This window comes from Phocoena sinus, chromosome 8 (assembly GCF_008692025.1).
Source record: "Phocoena sinus isolate mPhoSin1 chromosome 8, mPhoSin1.pri, whole genome shotgun sequence".
Taxonomy (NCBI): Eukaryota; Metazoa; Chordata; class Mammalia; order Artiodactyla; family Phocoenidae; genus Phocoena; species Phocoena sinus.
The window spans coordinates 51,242,099-51,264,043 of NC_045770.1; positions in this window are offsets into that span (position 1 = coordinate 51,242,099).

Consider the following 21,945-nt stretch of genomic DNA (forward strand, 5'->3'; position numbering starts at 1 on the left):
GGTCTCATAGAAATGGGACCTAAAAAGGGGCCAAATCAGGTAGCCTTTATACTTGGCAGATGAAGAAACAACAAATTTGTGAGACATTGACAGGACAAGGAAACTCAGCTTTTGGGTGCTCAATTATTAAAGAATCTAAACAGCGTTTAGGCTTGCAGTGATAAATTAAAGAAATAACAAGGTTTATTTCTATAGGCGGTAAGGGTGTCCTTCTACCTCCAGATGCAGGGGTGCACCTTTCACATGAGAGAATTATTTCCTGCTTTCAGGGAGAAAGAAAGGAGGGTCAGCGTGTCCCTTTTGCATCGCCATTTCTTAAGTAATTTTAATTCAAAATAATCAATACTCCCTTGTGGCATATTTTGGGGCAGCCCACCCTGAGCCCCAACACGTGCCTACTGTTGGTAATGACTTTCTATTTGTTCACCTGTCTAAGAAACATATACTAAGCTCCTACAGTGTATCTGAGACTGTGTGATGTGAGGCACTTGAGATCCAAAGATGAGGAGGACAAACCAAAGCCCATCCCTCTAGGATCTTACATCATCCATGGAGGTCCACGTGGAGCTCTTTCCTTTTTCGCTAATGAGAAGTGAATTACTAATCATGAGCTTTCTGATGCTGTTTTTAACATGTGCATCATAGTGACTATAATCACTGATGAGTCACTCTTCTCTGGACTTCAGTTTTCTCCTTGCTAAGCAAGAGGTAAAGAACATTATTCCTCCCTCAGAGATTTGGGGAAGGATTAAATGAGACTCATAAATGTGATAAGCTTCAAACTTTTATACAAATGCAGTGTAACACTTCTGTATAATGTAGTGCAGTGAAGTAACTGCTGTTCTTTGTTCATGCTCATTGGAAAGAATTGATCATCATCATTAACACCAAATATTTACTAAGCTCTCACCACAGCCAATCTCTGTGTGGCTTCCTCTCTGGTGGATCCAATGGAGTGTTTTTATAGATTGTACTTCTCAGATTCTTCAGTGCAAACAGAATCATATATTCCGTATTATTAAATCACCCCAAGTTTGCTGGAGTGATCAGACCTACTAGAATTCCAGAGACAGGGCATTTTCTGGGTTTATATGTTTGTTTTACTATATTCTAGATGGATATATATTTTACATGTTATTTCTTCCTTATGAACTGTTTCTACAAAAGTAGATTATGAAGAACTTCCCAATTTTTTCCTTTTTTCTATTTTTTTTTTCTCCCGGGGAAGTAATGTATCTGGGGAGATATTGTCTTTGCCAAGGGAAAAAAAAATAAGATTCTTTCCAATAAGAAGAAACAAGATTACACTGGGATGTATGTCAGTAAAGTTTAAGCTTTATTGACAAGGATGCTATATCATTGTGTAAAATTCTTGCTGTCTCTCTAGATGGCCTAAAGAGAAATCAAATGCAAAGTGACATGGAGAAGTATCCACATCTCCACCATATTATAAAGCTTGCAACATTTTTTTCAGTATATCTTTTCACCAACCAAAAAACTTTACCAGGACTCAAACTTTCCATAAATGAAGCCAATTGTTGAACTGATCAATTAAAGATGCAAAACCTAGACCAAAATAAACAAATTCCTTTCTCTGGAGCAAATTACTTGTTCTAGGCCTTCCTCAGAGTTGCACGTTATTGAATTCACCATTCAGCACCTAAAAAACCCTAAAACAACATATGGCAAGCGAAATGTCCTCAGCCTGGGTGAAATCACACCCAGAAATTTGGAACCAGTTTATTATTGTCTAAAAATTACTGCTAGTATATGGCTAATTAAGTTGAAAGTAAAAGCTTTGCACGTTTGATTTGTGTATGGATTGCCATGAAAATATTATATTAATTCAATTGGCTTACTAGATTTTCAAAAGTGATTTGTTTTCTGGTTCTAATTTGTAGTAATTGTGATAAATGCTTATGGATGCCCTTGCTTATGCTCCCTTCGGTAATCAGCGTATCAGCCAAGAACAGACTAATAAGAAATGACAAACTTTCTAACTGTAGATTTTACCATCAGAGTATGATTCATATCTACTCTCTGTTCAACTAGCCTAGTTCTGGACTTTTAAAATCCCATTTACACTCTTTTTACAACTCCTCATTGGTTTCCTCTGTTGGGCTTTCTGTCCTTTACTCCATCCTACACAGGGCTACCACATCAATCTTAATCAAGCACAGAACAGAGTGTTAACTCCTCAGCATGGTGGCAAGATCCTCAATAATCTAGTCCTGATCCAGCCCATCCAGCTTCATTCACCCATTCCTAGACTATAAGATACTTACTCTATTCTTCACACATTCACAAATCCTGTTTATGTGCCCTTGCTTGCCTTGTCTAGAATAATATTGACATCACCTTTGTCTCTGACTATTGGCATTTAAATAGTCAGAGTGGGGCTCCCCTGGTGGCGCAGTGGTTAAGAATCCGCCTGCCAAAGGAAACCATAATCAAGACCAAAAGACAACCCTCAGAATGGGAGAAAACATTTGCAAATGAAGCAACTGACAAAGGATTAATCTCCAAAATTTACAAGCAGCTCATGCAGCTCAATAACAAAAAAACAAAAAACCCCATCCAAAAATGGGCAGAAGACCTAAATAGACATTTCTCCAAAGAAGATATACAGAATGCCAACAAACACATGAAAGAATGCTCAACATCATTAATCATTAGAGAAATGCAAATCAAAACTACAATGAGATATCATCTCACACCAGTCAGAATGGCCATCATCAAAAAATCTAGCTAGAAACAATAAATGCTGGAGAGGGTGTGGAGAAAAGGGGACACTCTTGCACTGCTGGTGGGAATGTGAATTGGTTCAGCCACTATGGAGAACAGTATGGAGGTTCCTTAAAAAACTACAAATAGAATTACCATATGACCCAGCAATCCCACTACTGGGCATATACCCTGAGAAAACCAAAATTCAAAGAGAGTCATGTACCAAAATGTTCATTGCAGCTCTATTTACAATAGCCCGGAGATGGAAACAACCTAAGCGCCCATCATCGGACGAATGGATAAAGAAGATGTGGCACATATACACAATGGAATATTACTCAGCCTTAAAAAGAAATGAAATTGAGCTATTTGTAATGAGATGGATAGACCTAGAGTCTGTCATACAGAGTGAAGTAAGAAAGAAAAAGACAAATACCGTATGCTAACACATATATATGGAATTTAAGGGAAAAAAATGTCATGAAGAACCTAGGGGTAAGACAGGAATAAAGACGCAGACCTACTGGAGAACGGACTTGAGGATATGGGGAGGGGGAAGGGTGAGTTTTGACAGGGCGAGAGAGAGTCATGGACATATACACACTAACAAACATAGTAAGATAGATAGCTAGGGGGAAGCAGCCGCAAGGCACAGGGATATTAGCTCGGTGCTTTGTGACAGCCTGGAGGGGTGGGATTGGGAGAGTGGGAGGGAGGGAGACGCAAGAGGGAAGACATATGGGAACATATGTATATGTATAGCTGATTCACTTTGTTATAAAGCAGAAACTAACACACCATTGTAAAGCAATTATATCCCAATAAAGATGTTTAAAAAAAAAAAAAAAAAAGAATCCACCTGCCAATGCAGGGGACACGGGTTCGAGCCCTTGTTCGGGAAGATCCCACATGCCACAGAGCAACTAAGCCCGTGCGCCACAACTACTGAGCCTGTGCTCTAGTGCCTGAGAGCCACAACTGCTGGGCCCTTGTGCCACAACTACTGAAGCCTGCACGCCTAGAGCCTGTGCTTTGCGACAAGAGAAGCCACCGCAATAAGAAACCCACGCACCGCAACAAAGAGTAGCCCCTGCTTGCCACAACTAGAGAAAGCCTGCACGCAGCAATGAAGACCCAAGGCAGCCAAAAAATAAAATAAATAAATAAAAATTTAAAAAGATAATAAATAGAGTGCTCTTTGAATGTTAAATAATCCTGCTAACCATCTTTAGAATAAAATCCATATGGTATATAAATCACTCTATAAATGTTCTGCCTTTTTTTCATTCCTTATTCCTTGATAATATTCAATATGCAAAAGTATGTCCATCTTGCTAACTTGGATATCACATGCCTTTTATATTTTGGTTGTTTTACATATAGTTGAAGGAATAAATGATCTTTTATGATATCAGACATATGTGCTTGAACATCTTCATGTTGTCTACATCCAGAATATGTATCTGCTTCCCATAATTTTTCTTTTCATAAAAATTTGACCCCATTAATTCCCTTTTCCTTCTTCACGTTTAAGTTTAGGTGATATTTCTTTAAGGAATGATTTCCTTAAAGACCCTTTGGTTGAGCTGGGTATCTCATGGATATATTTGCCTCATTGTATTTAATTTTTATACTATTTTTTCATATCTTTCCTATTTTGTAAATTCACTGAAGGCAGGGATTCTTTCATATCAGAATTTTCAGTACCAAATATAAGGCCTAACATGAAACAATGAATACGGTCGATGTTTATCAAAATGTTGGGTTTATAAATAGCTATTACTAATTATCATGTGTGATCTAGACCATAAACCACACTTTCATGAGGTCCTTCATATTTTTGTCCATTGGGAAAATATTTTCCTTCCTCTGGATCTCCACTTAATTTCTTTCATGGAATTTATAATTTTTGGCCCTGCAGTATCTTGATTTATTGACATGCTTATTGCTCCAAACTAGATTGTGAAATATTTTAGTAAGAAGAACTATGTTTAATTCTTTTCTGTACTTTTGTATTCCTGGAACAGATTGGGAACATGATGGTCATCCAATGCATGTTGAATAAATGGATGGTTAGGTGATACACACCAATGTTTGAAATAGATCCACTAGTATGTGTTACTTCTATTGGAGTATTGGGCAATCATCTAACCCAAATTCTACTTGATGATGAAATCTTTACACTTACAGTCACGGAGAAGCATCTTATAGAGTCCACAGTATGGGTGGTGGTGGTGGAGGACAGTTGGCATTGTGCACTTGTGGTAGAGCTGCCATTTATGTTGGCACAACACTTTGTGGTTTTCCACAGCCCTTATTTAACTTGACCCTGACTAAAGGCTGTCAAAGCAAGCAGAGTAAGGAGTCTTTGTTTACTGTTTCCTTTTTAGTTTGTTTAGAAAAATGTTATTGAGTAATAACCATGTTCCAGGCATTGTGCTAGACATGGAACACACAGGGGTAGAAAACTAGGAAATCGTCTTTGAGATATTACCTTATTTTAATGGCAAAAACTTTGTGTCTGAGAGAAATTGTTTTACTAACCCTGGATCACAAACTAAGTGCGTGGAAAGAATTCAGCATAAGAATTTTCTGTCAATTAAGACCTAAATTTAAGAAATAATGGAGTTCCGTACTCCATTGCATTATCTTCTTTCCAAATAATTATTTCATTTACCCAGAGGCAGAAAATCAGTAAGCAAAATCTTTATTGTAAATGTGAACATTTTCCAGTGATGATCAAGATTATATTAAGAGAGAAAAAAGAGATTCTTTTTTTGAGATTTGTTGGCAGTCAGCTACTGCCATAACATCTTCTAGACAATTTTAGGAATGTATGATGAAGACTAGTATGAAATTGGAGATGTGTTGATGTTTAAGGAATGAATCTTAGATTCATAATTAGAAAGACTTCATAAAGAAACAACTCTTAAGTCTCAAAACTTAGATTAGGTAAAATAAATACTTCTAATTGTGTAAATAATATTTTATACAGAAATTATTTATTTACTAAACCATGTATTGAAACATGTATATTTTACATTGTTTAATAAATTCACATATTATGTGATGTATTACAATACATATAATACATGATGTATATTTTTCCTTCAGTATTTTGTGGTTGTTGCTATTCTGTTAAAAAAATCAATTTTATGTAGATTTTTTGACCATGAAGTAGTAGCAAGGAAAAAAACTCACTTGGATGAAACTTTGCTATATGGCATTCACAAAGAGAATAAAGCGTATGTGGATAATTGGGGAACAGTTCTATGAGAGGTGGTGAACATCTGTTGGGAGCACAGATGTTAACTGCTATTTGGAGAAGACAGCATATTAATTCATAGCAATTATTTCAAATGGTTGGAAGACTTCAGGTTGACGAGACACCTTTGTTTTCTTTTACCTTTCCTTTTTTTATGTCAGCAGTTATTCCATGGAACTATGCAAGCAGTTCACTGTGGAAAAATGACAGGCTCATCATTTAGAACTCTAACTCTGCCATGTTGGCAATCTGAAAGCTCTGAGACAGTGTGTCCCAGCCTGACTTAGCCAGTCCTGAAAGGCTATATATAAATATGAAATGGCACAAAATATGAAGGAGAAAGTAGCAAAAAATTTAATAATAGCTAACACTTATATAGCACTTACTCTTGTTTTACATAGATTAACACATTTCATTCTCACAACCTTCATATGAGGTAGCTTATGATATTACCCCTACTTCATGAGGAAGCTGAAGGAGAGATAGGTAAGGGGAAGAGATGGTACCTGGTGGAGCTAGGAATCAACTTAGGCAGTCTGGTCTCAAGAGCCTCTGCTCTTAACCACTAAGCTGTAACTTGCAGAACATAAACTCATACATGTATATGCATGTGGGTTATGTACATTTGGGTATGTGTATGACTCTGTGTGTATACATCATATACAATTGTAATGAGTTCTCCTATGCACATCTTCTTTGTACTTTTCCTAAAATGTGGCATCAGACTTTGATGAATCTAAATAGTAATCCATTCATTTATTCAGTCATTCATGCATGGCTTGAATAATGTAAGACATACATTGTTGGTAAAGGAATGCCTCAGTAAATGAATGAATGAATTCATCAGTGCCAGAATATAAGAATTAAAAATATGATTAAGTGAAGAGTGAATAAAGGAATTAATTCACAAATCAAGAAATGTGTGAGCATCAACTTTAGTCCCTCCAGCAACAAAATAAAGAAAAAGGAGAGAGGCCCCTGAATTCATGAAGTTCATAGTACAGTAATTTTTTTTATTATTATATCTGATTTTTTTCTTATTATAGCCATCCTAGTGGGTGTGAATTGGCTTCCCGTATAGTTTTATTTTTAATAGATCTTTATTGGAGTATAATTGCTTCACAACACTGTGTTAGTTTATGTTGCACAAGAAAGCGAATCAGCCGTATGCATACCCACATCCCCATATCCCCTCCCTCTTGAGCTTCCCTCCCATCCTCCTTATCCCACCCCTCTAGGTCATCGCAAAGCACCAAGCTGATCTCCCTGTGCTATGCAGCAGCTTCCCACTAGCTATCTGTTTTACATTTGGTAGTGCATATATGTCAATGCCACTCTCACTTCGCCCCAGCTTTGCCCTCCCACCCCATGTTGTCAAGTCCATTTTCTATGTCTACCTCTTTATTCCTGCCCTGCTACTAGGTTCATCAGTACCACTTTTTTTTTTTTTTTTTTTTAGATTCCATATATATGTGTTAGCATACGGTATTTGTTTTTCTCTTTCTGACTTACTTCACTCTGTATGACAGACTCTAGGTCCATCCGCATAGCATAGTAATTTTGAAAGACAAAAGACAAGAAATACCCAAGTCCAGTAGAGTGTTACAAGGAAAAGTGGAGTAAGAAGAAATGTGTCATTCCAAAGTGGTGTTCAAGTCTAACCACATGTTAGAATCTACTAGAAACCTTTGAAAAAAAAATCCATTGCCAGTGTCCCAGTCTAGACAAACTGAATCCAAGTCTTGGGTGCTAAATGCCAGGCATGTGTGATTGTCCCATACGATTCTGATATGTGCAGCCATCATTTGAGAACCACAGGTCAGAAAAAGGGAGCTCTCTAGAGAGTTTTTATAGAGGAGAGAGTTTTCTGGTTGAGTCTTGATAAGTCAAGTCTTTGCTAGGGTAGAACAATTGGGGGGATGGGTAAGGACAGGGACGGAACAGCAAGGGGGAGGGGCCAGAAACAGGAGGAAAGGCAAGGGAGAAAATTGCTAAATACAGAGAAACTTCTTGGCAGAATTACAGTTTACTCTGCTTCTGTAGCCTCTGAGCCCCTGGGCCCTTTGTCTCATTCTATCTGCCTTAACTCGTTGGCAGACAGGAATTAAAACACTCATCTGGGCTATGGTGTCCTGGACTTATTTAGGATAATGGCCTTTATCGATTGTGGTTCTTTGCCTGTAGGCCTCATTGGCCGTTTCAGCTTCAACTTTGACTTCAGACTCCGACTTCCCTAAATAGCTTCTAAATTGACTTTAAAATGCTCCATCTAAATTACTTAAAGGCTTTCCTCAGCCACGCCATCAATTTCTAGAGAATGAGATCTTGCCAACAATCAAGATTTTGTAGCACTTCTCAAGCCAAATAAAAGCTACAGCCCTTGCCCTAAGGAGTTTACCTCCAGGGAAGTAGGTGTCACCGTGTACTTAAAAATACATAAAATGCTATGATTTGAAATTGGATCCAGAAATGCTGACTCTCTCCCTGTGGTTAGAGCTGTTAACTACTTTACTGAGCGTTTTGTATCATTTCAGTCTGACAATACAGTGGCTATAACATTTTGTGCTGCTCATATTAAAAGAATCTGTATAGTGCTTTTAAAATCATCTGAAAGGGTCTTTAGAGGTTTTGACTATTGTCTTTGCTGAATGATAATGACAATAGCTGATGATTCTAATAGCTGGCACCCTTGAGCATTTACTGTGTGGTAGTCAATATTCTTAGCACTTGGCCTGTATTCATTTATTAAAAGCTCTCAACAAGCCTGTGATAGTAGCAATTTATAATTTTTAATTTATAGATGGCAAATTCATGAGTCTGAATATGTATAAATTCAGTGAAAAATGCCTAAATAGCTTAATGAATAAGTGATTCTTTTTATGCATCTGATATGAAAACTGAATTGTGTAACACCAAGTAATAACACTCTTTATTTAATAATTACAAATAACCAGACACTGTTCTAGGTGCTTTATTATTACCTCTTTTAACCCCTACAGCAATCCTATTTTTTCCACTTTGCAATTTAAGAAACTAACACCCTGACGGGCAATTGACTTTTTGACCTCACACAGCTAATGTTAGATATAAGGTCTTATCTTATGTCATGCTTCTACAGTTTCCCATAGCCTACAAAGAAGTAAGAGATTTCAAATAAGTCCTACAATTTGGGAAATAAAGATAGCACCTTTTCTCTCTCTCTCTCTCTCTCTCTCTCTCTCTCTCTCTCTCTCTCTCTCTCTCTCTCTCTTTCTCTCTCTCTCTCTCTCTCTCTCTCTCTCCCCCACACACACACACTCCCCCTCTCTCCCTCCCCCTCCCTCCCTCTCCTTCTTCTCTGTCTCTGTCTCTCTTTCTGAATCGTATTTCATGAAACTCAAGAGTAACAACAAAGACTTACACTTTTTATATATTACAACACATTCTCCTGAGTTTTGCAGACAGGGACCATAACACACACAAGCCAGGTTGCAATATACGTGCATTTATCACACCTTCTGATGTGACTTCAGCCTTTTCTCTTCTGATATGGTTTCTCCAATAGCAAGTAAGTGAAAGCGACATCATTATTATAAAGGTAATCCTCAATATCTTTGGATTTATTTGCTTGTTTATTTTATTTATTTACAAGCACTGGAACTTAGTAAAACGTGCCTTGCAGTTGGCCTCAGAATTGTACTACTCTGGGGTGTCATGCTACTTTGAAAACCAGACCTGGTTTATTATGAGACTTGGCAAGATTGTTGTTATGTTTGGCTTGCTTTGTATTTGGTCAGTTACTTGGTTGCTTTTTCTTTGTTTTATTATTTGTGTGGACTGGATACTTTTCATTTGATTTTAATACAGGTTCCCCATCCTATTCTCAGGAGATTCTGATCAGTAAATAAGGACAAGTCCCTAAAAGTTGTACTTGTAAAAATGTCCTTTTGTTGTTCTATCCATAGCCATGTTTGTGAACCAACTCCAGGCGCAGGTTGACACTCTACACTACAAAATGCCACAAGTGACTCCTCTCAACCATTCCCTTCTGTCTATATGACAGTGTCTTCTTCCATTACACAATAAACGATGAAAACAAGGGGTTACCAAGGTAAGAGCAGTTATGCTAAAATGGCTCGATCATTTTTAAAGTGTCAGGTCTTTGCTCTCTCAGGACCCTTTACCACAGAAGAACATTCATATTTCTTCTAGTTCCCCTAATAATAATACTAAAAATAAAATAAATAAAATAAAATAAAATGAATAAGACTCCTTGTGTCTCCAGTCCATTGCCAACTTTAATTCATAACCGTCAGTATTAATTCAGGCCTAAGGTCTCTAGGAAAGATAACAGATGCCTAGACTGTTTTTTTTTCTACATTTGATTTTCTCATGTTCCATCAAGGTTGGCTAAATCTATTTAGTCCAGATTCCAGCCTCAGGCATCTCTAAATGTGTTAGTTTAATACTTTGTCATCTCTCTTTTGCATTCTTCATGGAAGATAGATAGTTTTATATTAAGAAACTATGATAAAGTGTTTCCTGACAAGGAAAAAATTGATTCTGGGAACCTCCATCAAACACACAGAATTGATTTTTCTCATTTTGTACTGAAATCACAAAATGCTTGCTGAAAAGCATCTACATGCAGGATCTTCCCTTTAGTGACACGTATGAAAGGAATATTTACAGTATTTCCTTTCCCATAGCTCTTGTGAGATAGAAAAGATTACAGAAATCAGGGGATTGTCATGAATCCAGCATAGAAGGGACAGGAAGATGGTACCAGAACCAGAATTGAGAAATCACTAGAGCTAACATTACTGACCTATCTCATCTCAAAGAAGTCACTTGCACTTCCCAAGCCTCAATTTACACCTCTGTAAAATGGACTTACTACTATGTTATAGGTTATTGATGAGGTTTACCGAGGTAAAGAATATTGTCAAATATATTTTCAAATATTTAAAAACAAAGACTCTCCTACAAATACAGAAAGAAAATGTAAGAATATATTAAATCATTAATACAGAAACCATGAAGATGATAAAGCTAGTAGCAAGAACACTTGAAGAACTATGTATTTGCATGAGTTTTGTTTAAATATATGTAAAACAGATTCACTTTGCTTTATGCCTGAAACTAACACAACATTGTAAATCAACTATACCCCAATAAAAAATTTTTTTAAATAAAAAATAGTTCTGATAAAAAAAAACCATGTTAGACTAAGATTTTTAGGTTAGACATAAAAATGGTTAATGTTGCTCAGGACAATAAAATTATAACCTTTGAGTTACATTTTCTTTTTTGTTGTTGTTGAAGTATAGTGGAAATACAACATTGCATTAGTTTTAGGTGTACAACGTAGTAGTTTATCTTCATATTCATATTAGGTATTCATATTCATTATGAATTGATCACCATGATGTCTAGAAACAATCTGTCACCAAAGTCATTACAATATTATTGACTCTATTCACCATACTGTACATTACATCACCGTGACTTATTTATTTTATAACTGGACGTTTATACCTCCTCATCTCTTTCATCTATTTTGCCTGACCACCTACCTTCTCCCCTCTGTGAAACACAAGTTTGTTCTCTGTATCCATGAGTCTGTTTCGTTTTGTTTTGTTTGTTCATTTGTTTTTTAGATTCCATATTTAAGTGAAATGATACAGTATTTTTATTTCTCTGTCTGACTTATTTAACATATTACCCTGTAGGTCCATCCATGTTGTCACAAATGGCAAGATTTCATGCTTTTTTTAGGGCTAAGTAAAATTCCATTTATGCATTCATCTATCAATGGATACTTGGGTTGCTTCCATATCTTGGCTGTTGTAAATAATGATGCAGTGAACACAGGGGTGCATATGTCTTTTCAAATTAGTCAGGGATTTTTGGTGGATAAATACCCAGAAGTGAAATTGTTGGATCATCTGATAGGTATTTAAAATATTTTTTGAGGAATCTCCATACTGTTTTTCATAGGGGTTGTATCAATTTATATTTCCACCAACAGTGCACAGGGGTTCCCTTCTCTCTACATCCTCATCATCAGTTGTTATTTGTTGTCTTTTTGCTAATAGCCATTCTGACAAGTGTGAGGTGATATCTCATTATGGTTTTGATTTGCATTTCCCTGATGATTGGTGATGTTGAGCATTTTTTCATGTGTCTGTTGGCCATTTCTGTGTCTTCTTTGATAAAAAAAAATGTCTGCTCAAGACTTCTGCCCACTTTTTAATTGGTTTTCTTGTCATTGTCTTTTGATATTGAGTTATGTGATTTCTTTATAAAATTTGGATATTAACCCTTTATCAGGTATATCATTTGCAAATATTTTCTCCATTCAGTAGGTTGCCTTTTCATTTTGTTGATGGTTTCCTTCACTGTGCAAAAGCTTTTTAGTTTGATGTAGTCCCATTTGTTTATTTTTGCTTTTATTGCCCTTGCCTGAGGTGATAGTCAAAAAAATATTGCTAAGACCAATGTCAAAGAGAATACTGCCTATGTTTTCTTCTAGGAGTTTTATGGTTTCAGATCTTACATTTAAATCTTTAATCCATTTTGAATTTATTTTTGTATATGGTGTAAAAATATTGTCTAGTTTCATCCTTTTGCATATAGTTGTCCAGTTTTCTCAGCACCATTTACTAAATAAAGTCTGTCTCTTTCCCCATTGTATAATCTTGCCTCCTTAGTTGAAGATTAATTGGTCATATAAAAGTAGTTTATTTCTTCGCATGAGCATGGTATAGCTTTCCATTTATTTGTGTCATCTTCCATTTCTTTCATTAATGTCTTATAGTTTTAAATACAGGTCTTTCACCTCTTGGTTAAGTTTATTCCTAGGTATTTTATTCTTTTTATTGCAGTTGTAAATAACATTGTTTTCTTAATTTCTCCTTCTGACAGTTCATTATCAGTGTATAGAAACACAACAGATTTCTGCATTTTGATTTTGTATCCTGCAACTTTACTGAATTTATGTATTAGTTATAATTATTTTTATGCTGGAGTCTGTAAGGTTTTCTATATATAACATTATTCCATCTGCAAACAGTGACAGGTTTACTTCTTCCATTCTGAATTGTATGCCTGTTATCTTTTTCTCTTTTCTGATTGTTCTGGCTAGAACTTCTAATACTATGTTGAATAAAAATGGTGAAAGTGGTGACAGAACACATCCTTTTCTTATTCCTGATCTTAGAGGTAAAACTTTCAACTTTTTACCTTAGACTATTATGTTAGCTGTGAGGTTGACTTATATAGCCTTTACTATGCTGAAATATGTTCCCTCTATACCCACCTTGTTGAGAATTTTTATCATAAATGAATGTTGAATTTTGTCAAATGCTTTTTATACATCTATTGAGAATATCATATTATTTGTATCCTTCATTTGTTACTGTGGTATATCACATTGATTGATTTGTGGATATTAAACCATCATTGCATCTTGGAATAAACCCCATTGGATCATGATTTATGATCCTTTTTATGTATTGTTGAATTTGGTTTGGTAATATTTTGTTGAGAATTTTTGCATCTGTTTTCATCAGGCATATTGGCCTGTAATTTTCTTTTTTGTGGTGTCTTTGTCTGGTTTGGGTGTCAGGGTACCATTAGTTGACCTCATAGAATAAGTCTGGGAGTGTTCTTTCATCTTTAGTTATTTTGGAATATTTTGAGAAGGATAGATATTAACTCTTCCCTAAATGTTTGATAGAATTTACCTGTCAAGCCATCTGGTACTGGACCTTTATTTGCTGGGAGTGTTTTGAATACTGATTCAGTTTCATTACTAATGATCGGTCTGTTCATTTTTTTTTTTTTCTTTTTCTTCCCGATTCACTCTTGAAGGATTGTATGTTTTTAGGAATTTATTCATTTATTTTATTTTGGGACTATAATTGTTCACAGTAATCTCGTGATTCTTTGTATTTCTGTGCTGTAAGTTGTAACTTCTCTTTCATTTCTGATTTTACTTATTTGAGCACTCTCTCTTTTTTATGAGTCTGGCTAAAGGCTTATCAATTTTGTTTATCTTTTCAAAGAACCATCTCTTAGTTTCATTGATCTTTTCAATTGTATTTTTTAGTCTCAATTTCAGTTATTTTCACTCTGATCTTTATTAGTTCCGTCTTTCTACTAACTTTGGGCTTTGTTCTTTTTCTAGTTCCTTTAGGTGTAAAGTTAGTTTATTTGAGATTTTTCTTATTTCCTCAGATAGGTCTATAAGATTATATACATCCTCTTAGAATTGCTCTTCCTGTGTCCCATAGATTTTGGAATGTTGTAGTTTCCTTTTTATTTGTTTCAAGGAATTTTTTTTTAATTTCCTCTTTGATTTTTTTCATTGACCCATTGGTCATTTAGAAGCATGTTTTTTAGTCTCCATGTGTTTGTGTTTTTCTCCCAGTTTTCTCCTTTCAACTGTTTTCTAGTTTTATACCATTGAGGTGGAAAATGATGCTTAGTCTGATTTCAATCTTTTTAAATTTATTGAGACTTTTTTGTGGCTTAACGTGTGATCTATGCTAGGGAATGTTCCATGTATACTTAAAAAGAATGTTTTGCTCTTTTGAGGTTTAATGTACTGTATATTCTCTTAAATCTATCTGGTTTACTTTGTTGTTTAAGACCAATGTTTTCCTGTTGATAGTCTGTCTGGATGATTCATCCATTTATGTAAGTGGGGTGTTTAACTCCCCTAGTGTTATTCTATTACTGTCAGAATCTCCTTTTATGTCTGTTAATATTTGCTTTATGTATTTAGGTCCTCCAATGTTGGGTGCATAGATATTTACAAATTTTATATCCTCTTGTTGGAGTGATCCCTTTACCATTATGTACTGTCCTTTTGTGTCTCTTATTACTCTTTGATTTAAAGTCTATTTTTATCTAAGTATTGCCATCCCAGTTTTCTTTCTGTTTCCATTTGCATGGAATGTCTTTTTCCATACATTCACTTTCAGTCTGTGTGTAACTTTAGGTCTGAAGGGAGTCTCTTGTAGGCAGCATATACAGGGATTTTCTTTTTAAATTCATTCAGCCATCTATGTCTTTTGATTGGAGCATTTATTTTATTTATACTTAAAGTAATTATTTGTTAGTATGTACTTATTGCCATTTTGTTAATTATTTTCTGATTTTTTTAGTTCTTCCCTGTTCCTTTCTTCTTCTCTTGTTCTCCTGTGATTTGATGACTTTCTTTAGTGTTATGTTTGTATTTATTTCTTTTTTGTGTGTGTGTGTATGTGTTATAGGTTTTTGGTTTGTGGTTACCATGAGATTTATATAAATAAGCTATGTATATAGTGGTCTACTTTAAGTTGATTGTCACTTAAGTGCAATTGCATTCTGAAAGCACTATATTTTTCTTTCCTGCCCCCACATTTTATGTTTTGGCATCATATTATATATCTTTTCATTTTGCATATCATTTAACTATTTTAGATACAGATGATTTTACTACCTTTTTTTTTCTTTTAATCTCTGTCCTAGCTTCACATGTGGTTGATCCACTACTTTTACTATACATTTGCTTTTAGCAATGAGAATTTTTCTTTCCTAATTTTCTTGTTTCTAGTTATGACCTTTTCTTTTCCATATAAAGAAGTTTCTTTATTATTTCTTGTAAGGCTAATTTATTGGTGATATACTCCTTTAGCTTTTGCTTGTTTGAGAAACTCTTAATCTCTTCTACAATTGTGAATGAACCTTGCCAGGCACTTTGAATATATCTTGTCCATCCCTTGTGGTCTATAAAGTTCCACTGAAAATCAGCTGATAGTCTCACATACAAGGGATTTCCTTGTATGTAACCTATTGCTTTTCTCTTGAGGATTTTAAGATTCTCTCTTTATCCTTAACTTTTGACATTTTAATTATAATGTGTTTCAGTGAGGTTCTCTGGGTTTATCTTATTTGAAACTCTCTGTGCTTCCTGGACTTGGATATCTGTTTCTGTTGCCCCATTAGGGAAATTTTCAGCCATAATTTCTTCAATTAATTTTTCTGTCCTTTTCTCTCTCCTCTTTCCCTGGGATCCCTGTAAGGTGAATATTATTACACTTGATGTTTCAGAGGTCTCTTACTCTCCTCATTTTTTCTTGTTTCTTTTTGCTGTTCTGATTGGGTGATTTCTGCTCTCCTGTTTTCCAGACCACTGATCTGTTCTTCTGCATCCTCTAATCTCCTGTTGATTTCTTCTAGTGTATTTTTCGTGTCAATAATTATTGTTTTCTTCAGTTCTAATTGGTTCTTTTTTATATTTTATCTTTGTTGAATTTCTCACTGAGTTCATTTATTGTTCTCCTGAGTTCAGGAAGTATCTTTATTATCATTACTTTGAACTCTTTATCTGGTAAATTGCTTATCTCTGTTTCATTTCATCCTTTCTTTGATGTTTTGTCTTGTTCTTTCGTTTAGAAGGCATCCCTTTGTCTACTCATTTTGTCTAACTCACTCTCTCTCTTTCTATGTGTTGGGTAGATCAGGTACATTTCCCAGTCTTGAAAGAATGACCATACATAAAAGGTGTCCTGTGGGACCCAGTGGCATGGTAACTAGAGTCAGGTGCTCAAAGGCTATTTTCTTTGTGGGCTGCATGTGCCCTCCTGTTTCACTGGGTTGCAATTTCTGTGGGTTTGCTAATGGATGTCGTTGTACCCTGGCCCTACTGGCTATAAGGCACAGCTGTGACTGTTGCGAGCATGTTATCGTGTGGGGCTGAACCCGTGGAGCAAGGGTTACTTTGCACGCTGCCCAATAAGTGGGGTGGGACTAGCCTGGCGAGGGCAGGCAGGTCGAGTCCTCAGGGGAATGGTAGGGCAGGGTGTACAGTGGTAGCTCAGTTAAAGGAGAGTGATGGAAATGGGGCTTGCCAGCACTGAGACAGCTAGGTGGAAGGGGAGTAAAAAATGGCACCCACCAGTACTTTAGTCCCTGGAGAAATTTCCACCAGATCCTTGCCTCTTGGGCTAACACCCTAAAATTTAGTCAATGAATCTCCTTCTTGTATGACCCAGGTGTTTTTCAAGCTCCTACCTCTGTGCTGGGACTTGGAGTAAGTGAGTGTTACTGTGAGGCCTTTGAGAGCAGAGTCTCAGTCTCCCACAGCCCTTTTGTCAATGATCTCAGTGAGGGCCAAAACTCTGACTTGTTCACTACTGTAGCCTTTCATCACATGACAGTGCCTGACACAGAGATGGTGATAAGTATTTGAATGATTAAAATTCTCTGATTGCACAGAGGGAGTAGAAATCTGAATGAAGTGGAATGAGAATGTAGGTGGAGAGTACTAACAAAAAGAAAAAACGATAAACAATGGAAGGATCTCTGAGTGGCTTATTGTTCTAAAGTTTGAGGTATTTAAAATGGAAAAAGGTTAAGTGGTGTAAAGTTCTATTTTGTCACCTGAAGCCATTAATTTATTCATCAATTCGTTTGCTTTCTCAATCATTGACTATTTATCTAGTAGCCATTGCATGTGAAGGATTTTTAAGTAATAACATGACTTATCCATTCCAATAAGTCAAAGTAAATCTTCTTGTCAATGGGAGTTGATATTTCAGTTAGGGAAATAATATATATAACTCTGAAATGATAAGATAGCAATTACAATGTAAAAATATAAAGCAGGGCTTAGAAATCTCATTATAGATTTTATATAAATCTGAAAAAAATGTACATGGATAGCTAGCAGTATTTCTTCCTAGCAAAGATGATGTTTTATTAGATTTCATATGCTTGATACCTAACACAATACCTGGCATAAAGTCAGTAGTCAAGAAATGCTTTAATCTTCAAAGTGTATAATGAACAAGTAAAATTCTAAAGAGGGATGGGGATTAGAACAAAGAAAATTTCCTGACACAGTCACCATCATCACAGTCATTACTATCATCTCATCTTTATCCTCATTTTCATATTAGCTATATTTTTTGAGTTTCATATGTATACTAGATACCAGACAATTCTTTATGTAATTTTCAAAAATTATCTTCATAATTCTTCTAAGTACAAATACTTTCTCATTTTCAGATGAGGAAAGTGATGTTCAAGAAGTTCAAGTTAGTTTTTCAAGGTTGGCAGCTAGCAAGGTTTAGAGTCTGTAGCAAAAGTGAGGTTTGTTTGATAGCATTGCCTTTCCTATTTCCACTAAATCATGCTAGGAATAAAAATGAGATGCTTATGCCAGCTACCCAAGGTAAATGTTTAAGAAGAAAAGCCAACCAAATAATCTTTTTTTAGAAAAAAAGCAGTAATGTTTTTATTAGTCATTAAAAATCCAAATGTAAATCTTCTACCATAGATCCTTATATAATAAGCATTAGCATTTGGGGCTATTCTTACTTATCATCTATTTTTAATGAGTTAAGTGAAACACTAATTTAACAAAGTGATCATACTCTAACCTGTAAAGATGCATAAATACACTCTATTATCATATTAATGTGGTGATGATTCATATTTCACCTATTAAATGCATAAAAAATAGAGTTAAAATTTTTTTTTTTAATTTCCAGTCACTAAATCCTTCTATACATGTCATTAAAATTAAGAATGGAAGGAAATTTCTGTATCAGAAATTGAGTTCAATTAGGAACTCATTATGAAGGCACAGTGAAATTGATTTGCAACTGTATCTTTTTGGGCTTCCATTTTTTAATGTTAATAATAAAATCATAAATTTGACAAGGAAAGTCGTGAAAGTACTTCATAGGAAGGGTTATCCATTACTTCAAAAGTGTATTATCTGGAACTTATTCCCTTCTGCTACCAAGATTTGTCATGTCCAAGAGATTAATGATGTTGAATATAAACTAGTTGGCTGATATCAGTTACCATGACCCACATTCTCAGTAGATTTATGTGTCACAGTATTGTTCTTTCATGCCTTAAAAAAACTCTCCTAAAAACCAAGTATTACGTTTTGAAGATTGGTGCTATTGTATAGGCTGTTTTCTATAGACAGAAATTGGTCCAACGTGATTCCATGCTAAAAATAGCCCTCAAGATGGCTGTATACATTAGTGGTGCATATGCACGTACAAAGTAGCATGAAATTCTGGTTAAATAATCAGCAAAGGGTCAAAACTACCCTGGAGAGAGTCCAAAGGAAGGGCATGCAAGAGATTCCAGGTATCATAAGATTTTCCGCTAGCTTTCAAGGTAAAGCCCACATGTACTCAAAGTCTATAGTACCATTATGTATATGACTAGGGTATAGGCATACCCACCATCTCACACAACAAAAACGTGTTTATTTTCTATTTTTATTACCCCAAACTTAGCAGTTTAACAGCCTCCTAATTATTATCTCATAGTTCTATAGGTCCCAAGTCCAACACAGTGTGGCTAGATTCTTAAAGCTCACAAGGCTGAAATCAGGGCATCAGCTGGGCTGTAGTTCTCATCTCAGGCTTGGGACTCTCTTCCAAGCTCACTGCTAGTTGGCAGAAATCAAATTTTTTCCCATTCTTTTCACATGAATCTCTCGATCTTAAGTCAGCAATGTGGTGGTGAGTGTTTCTCATACTTTGAATCTCTCTGACTTCCTCTCCTACCTTCCTCCTTTGTCTTTTAAGGATTTATATAATTACATTGCATCCACCCAAAAATCCAGAATAATCTCTTCATTTTAAAATCAATTGGTTAGTAATCTTAACTATGTATGCAGTCCCTTTTGCCATGAAAGGAAGCATAACCATGGAAGTACCAACAAGTGTCAAAGATCAAGGGGCCAAAATTCTGCCTCCTAGAGCTAGAAACTAGAAGCTGGAACTCAGGGTTTGAGAGAAGTTAGTCTGGAGAACATAAAACTTCAATTTCACACAGTAAGAAGTACTTTCTATAATTCATTAAATTACAATGTTGTCCTGGTTGAACATAGAGGCTCCCAAAATTTTCATAAAATCTTGATTGACATTTCTATGCTGGGTGGAAAAATAAAAGGGAGGATTATATTTGGAGACATCTGTGATATTTTGAGGTAATATTCATTCACTCTAACTGGCAGGGTGCCTGGCTAGAAGCTGGAGGGATCTTCAGTATGAAATCAGTATGTAGTCAGGATTAGGCTGTTAGGCAGTATATGTTTTATCTCGCTCAAGTATTTGAAAATAATGTTAGTGCTAATATTTTAGTTTATGCCGTTCATATCTATACTTTTATAAAAGTAATTGAAAGGCTGTATCTTTTCATGCATACAATACCTTTAAAAGAAAAAAAAGGAAAAGAAATGCAGAGTTGTAGGTTCACCTGTATTTTATTTAATCTGACAACTGTAAAATGAGTAAAAGAGTCTCTGAATTCTGAAAAATTGTAAATGCCTTTGGATTATTATTATCATCAACAATTGAGATTATTGACAATATACTTAATGCTAAATAAGACGCTGGAGACATAATGTCTGCCCAAGGGTTTTTTAAATCCACATTGTATTAAGTGCATGCTGTGTGAAATGTAATTCATCTCAACTTGATCAAACTTTTTCATTAAAATTCTATTTATGGTATTGGGCAAACAGGCACTTAAGCTTTAAAATAAAGTAATCCAGTGTGCTTTATTAATGTATATTGCAAGTAAAGTCGGTGCCTTCCCATAGAGGAAAAATATTTTATAGGTTGCAATCTTAATTTAATACCATCATTTTTGAAAGTATTTGCTTGTTGAAATAAAAAAAAAACAACATGAGTTTAAATGTTTCAGTTTAAATTATACCAATCAGAAAAATACATACAAAATTTTCATCATCATAATGAGTGTACTCTATATTTAGCAGAGGGAAGTGATTTTATTTAGTGTCTTCTATAAATCAGGTACTAAGCTACATGTTCTCTATATTGTAAGGAATCATTAAAATGCTGTAAAATATAAATATCTTTATTTCTATAAAAGAAGAAACTTTTATACAGAGATACAGAGAATTCAATTCAATGTCAATTCAATTCAAATGTCAAATTTGTCCTATAGGTGCCCAAGTCTGACCCCCTATTTGTCCATTCATAGTTCTTTTCTATGAGTCATTCATAAGCAATTTCATGAGAAATCATGAGATTTTTCTCATACTACTTTGGAATCCTGATTTAGATGTTTTGTACTCATTGAGTTATTCAAATTTCCTATTTTATTGATTGCTTAACTGTTCGTAATCAAGGTACTTGAGTACCAAAAAATTGACAAGAATTCTGAATCACTGAAACAACTGAGATAATTTTTTAAATTAATTTTATAATTCATCTTATTGGGTTACCTGTGGGAGGGTTTTTGAAACAGGCCTATATATAACAGGCCTTAGTACTTCTGTGAGCCTCATGAAGATTTGACCCAGCCACATGACCAAAAGAACTGCAAAGGAGGCTGGAAAATATAGTCTAGCTAAGGCCCCAGGAAAAAGAGTAAACCATTTTACAAGTAGCTAGCAGACTCTATTATATTCTCTCATTATCTTTTGTTCCCCCTAAATCAACTTCATCCTTTCTTCACACAACAACTAGCCCATCAAGACATATTTCAGGTATGCTTCCCTTCAGAAGACTTTGCCCTCACCTCATCAATATTAGCTACTCCTTCTTTGGGCTTTTATTGTGTCTTGTGCATATTAAAATCACAAAACTTTCATACTATGTTTAAATCTTTCCCAAACAATAGAACTTCATCTTTGTGTTTTCAAAATTGACATAATGCCGGGAATTCGGGGTGTTAATTCAATGAGTGTATTAAAGATTCTAAAGGCATCAGTTTTCCCGTGATACAATAATCAAATGACATGTTTCGTTGAATGTTCCCGAATTCATTTGTATTAAATCTAATATAAATAATTGCAAAATAGTGATGGGCACTAATAATATTTTAGGATACCTTTAATAACTATAATGTGCTCTAAAATATCTTTAATCTCTACTGATGAGAAAGTTATAGGTACTGTTACTACTGGGGTTTTCTGCTTATAT